General features: G+C 39.8%; 1 long non-coding RNA gene across 1 annotated transcript; it reads left to right on the top strand.

Annotated features, from left to right (window-relative positions):
• Positions 1-360: 360 nt before the first annotated feature.
• LOC124269569 lies at positions 361-3,861 on the top strand. The gene is made up of 3 exons (XR_006896541.1): positions 361-465; positions 1,715-1,777; positions 3,768-3,861. It is a non-coding gene; the product is annotated as an uncharacterized LOC124269569 (long non-coding RNA).
• Positions 3,862-4,181: the final 320 nt, after the last annotated feature.

Here is a 4,181-nt window from a genome sequence, read left to right as displayed (position 1 = left end):
TGTTGATATTAGTCATGTTGGTCGCCAAGCTGAAGTAGTGCGGCAGTGTTGTATACGTGCGCAGTGAAGCGCCGTGAAATCAGACGCATTTTCAGTCCAAATTGATACCGTCTGATTTTATGGCTTGACCAATCAAATTCGAGCATTTCATGTAGCCATGGTAGAATTGTGAGTTGACAAGCCGATGTCTCACTCAACCTTATTATACAGTGTAATAACATGTAACATGATAAAGTGTGAATCAGTTTATTAAGAAATCCGAATACAGTTTCCATTATGGAAAAAATAATATGAAAATAAATCTCCTTTATACGAATTAAAGCTGCTACCATTCAAACATCCTCTGTAACTGGAATGGATATTTAGTGCGAGGTTGTTACACAGCAATCACTTCCAGCCGGATTGTAGATTTGGTTTGCGACATCTCGTTGACAAACATGAAGTTGTTTCTTGTGATGGTTCTGGGTAAGTACTAAGACTTTTGTATATATGTGTACAGTGCAGTGTCTAGTACAGTGGTATCATTGTGCGATACGCATCTATTTGATTTAGTCTGTTGGCCTTTGCAGCAGATTTGAGCATGTCATGACAATAGAAATTATGTCATAGGGTCCAAACCGAACAACTGAAGGAGGCAACTGATTTAACAAAAATCAATTTCATACTGTTGATCATGATCACGGTGGTTTTACATGCCTTATATCTCATCTCTCGTAGGTGTATATACTCTCTGTTTAGTGCCAGCCAATGATGATTCCATGCCGCAAGATAAAGGGGAAGTGTACACGAAAAATAACTCCTTTTCCTGTGTGAAATCATAGGGAATTTTAGAATTACATGTAATTACTATCAATGTTAGAAGCTATACACTGAAATGTTGAAAGTTGAAATACGCTGACGTGTTGAAATGTTATGCCATTATGAAGCTTTTGCTTTCAGGCTAAAAAGGTCAGAGTTACCCCTTAGATTATGACGTAATTGGTCCCAAATGATTCAGATTGGTCTCGTGCCTAGTTCCAATGCCAGAGAAATACATAGTGAAATTAATAGCATGAAAATATGTGTAAAATAGAGCTTTGAATCGATATAATGTAGAAACTAAATTTGTTACTCATGATATCTATACTCTTTTGGCTTTGAACCCACTAGAAAAATGCTTTTATTGTTGACAAAATGAAGTCAAAATGGTATATTTTCGTGTAAACTTGCCCTTTAAAATGTCAACCCCACTCAGACACAGAGACTTTAATACTCCAAGGCGTCCCCCTTTCTCTTGTTTCACAGAGTGAAACGACCGCAAGGTGCTCCGGAAACACTAGGGCACTATTGCTGCATTTACAGCCAAGCCCAACATCCGTGGCACACGCATGTTCAATGGATGATCACTTCGTGTGCAACCCCGTTAGCACGCGTATCACATACGTTTTTCATGCGTTCTCAACACGTGCATGGTAACTTTAAGGCAGTAGTATATTAGGTGTATTTGGGTGTAACGTGACTGACTGACTGACTGACTGACTGAGTTTGGTTTTACGCCGCTTTTAGCAATATTCCAGCAACATCACGGCGGGGACACCAGAAATGGGCTTCACACATTGTGCCCATGTGGGGATTCGAACTTAACGTGACTGACACAAGCGGCCGTGACACAGGCGTTTAGTATTGAACTGCAGTATTTAGTATCGCTTATAGGCTTGATATTGTTCAATTTCAGTCGGCCTGTTGACCGCTCAATCTGTCACTGCACGAAGGAGACATGGCAGAACGGAACGGCCTGGTAAGCGACACTGAAAATCTGGCTAATAAGGCTAGCATCGTTCACCCCTTCCCAATCGTCGGATTGGCCCATCCTCTGATAGAATTCCCAACCATCTGTTTAAGATTTCCACAGCCACTATCAAACATTTCTCAAGCGCTTCCACTCCCAGTATCCCCAAACATCTGTCTAGCCCTGCCACTACCGTTAACCCTTCCACTTTATGTATTACGAATCACCTGTCTCGCCCTTCCACTACCAGTCTTCCAAACCGTCTCTAACCCTTCCGGTACCTGTATTTCAAATCATCTGTCAAACCCTTCCACTACCAGTATTCTGTCAACCCCTTCCACTACCAGTATTCTGTCATCATCTGTCTAGCCCTTCCACTACCAGTATTCTGTCATCATCTGTCTAGCCCTTCCACTACCAGTATTCTGTCATCATCTGTCAACCCTTCCACTACCAGTATTCTGTCATCATCTGTCTAGCCCTTCCACTACCAGTATTCTGTCATCATCTGTCTAGCCCTTCCACTACCAGTATTCTGTCATCATCTGTCTAACCCTGCCACTACCAGTATTCTGTCATCATCTGTCTAGCCCTTCCACTACTAGTATTTTGTCATCATCTGTCTAGCCCTTCCACTACCAGTATTCTATCATCATCTGTCTAGCCCTTCCACTACCAGTATTCTGTCATCATCTGTCTAACCCTTCCACTACCAGTATTCTGTCATCATCTGTCTAACCCTTCCACTACCAGTATTTACATCATCTGTCAATCAGTTCCACTTCTCTAATCAGCTTGTGCCATTACGTTTGGTTGACGTTGTGTAATTTTGTGTACTTGCTAATTTTTCAGCATTTTTTCAAACAATCTAACCTGGTGCAATGGCAATGGCTAAATTGGCCAGTGAACAATTTTAACATGTCTGACTACTTACCAGATACCCTGTATCCTTTACTTCCAAACATTTAATTTTGATACCAAATTAATGCTGAATCCTTAAATTGGAAAACTGTTTCTCATATTCTTAGAAATCAATGCGTTCCAATTGATCAATTTGACTATCCTAGAATCACTTTGTAGTTGCTCTGTGCTCAGCTGACATTCCTCGAAATTTTGCTATTTCACGCGCTTAGAAAAATGGCAAAATACGCTTTCGCCTTTCACATAAAGGATTTGTGTTAAGATCGTTTTAGCCTCTCATGTTTTAATTTGACGATGGTTCATAAAAGCAATAAACTAAATGTACTGCGTCGAGGAAGGACCGGATTATCTGTCCCTCGTGAGTTCACAAAGTTCAATTCACTCGGCATAGATTTTTCGTCCTTCCTCGTCACTGTACATGTAGTGCGACATGAGCATGCACTAGCGGGGTGAACACTAAAATCTAGGAAGTGTGGACACAAGAAAGACGAAAGCGATAATAAAACAACCGAGCATCATGTGTCTGTGCCAAAGCTGGACATCCACGTCTAATTAAATTCACTACACAATCAGAATTACAGTTTGATGTAAAATCACACATTGGCGTTACGAATAGGAACTGACTGGTCCTAAGCAGCAAACAGAAATACTTTTGATTCACATTTCTCAACTGGTGGAACTTTTGGACATTCACCATGCCGATGTCATTAAATGTTCCATTTTATTAACCAGTTTTAATTACTCCTAATGTATAAAAGTAGTGAATATGTTATATAGCGACTCTTAAATTCTATTTTGTATCATATATAATCTGTTAAGGGAAGATACTTATATGTATGTCGACGTCTTATTCTGTTATGATCAAAACATCCATCATCCATAATTTGCCTTCATTAATCTAAATCGATTATATCTAATCTGTGGTGTATTATTCACTGTTAGATAAATATTACCATTTCTTTCGGAGTGTACTTAATTTAACATGCTTTTATGGCTAAGACATTTCTGATAATGCATGATGTGTAATTATGTAAAAGTATTTTTACAAAATTTGATAATGCTTTTATATGACACACAGCAAAGATTGGAGGCTTACGAAGGTTATCAAGATCAACGTGGGATCTTCGGCCGCCGGCTGGTTTTGACGGGGGTTTATCACTATTGTTGAGAAAGAAAATGGGAGGAGCTGTACTTGCATGACAGGGAATGATGAGAAGACGGCGAGAGAGAAACATCATGCGCAGAACAACAGATCGTCTTTCTAATTCAAATGTCAAAACAAATACAATGTGGGGAATAAATCCTTTTTCTTCTGCTAGCCTGGTTTTGATACTCGGCTAAAACACTTAATTGATTACACAATGCCATTTAGAAAGTGATTAAATGTGACATCTGTTACAGATTATAGTAAGTTCGAACCACACCCTCAGGCACCTAATCGCCAGCCACACAAAAGTCAGTCGCCTAACCCGTTCAGCCACAGCGACTTTTG

This window comes from Haliotis rubra, unplaced genomic scaffold (assembly GCF_003918875.1).
Source record: "Haliotis rubra isolate DU_JTF1 unplaced genomic scaffold, ASM391887v1 Scf1457, whole genome shotgun sequence".
NCBI classification, from domain to species: Eukaryota; Metazoa; Mollusca; class Gastropoda; order Lepetellida; family Haliotidae; genus Haliotis; species Haliotis rubra.
The sequence above is the reverse complement of the archived record's forward strand: the minus strand, read 5'-3'. Positions and strand labels throughout refer to the sequence as shown.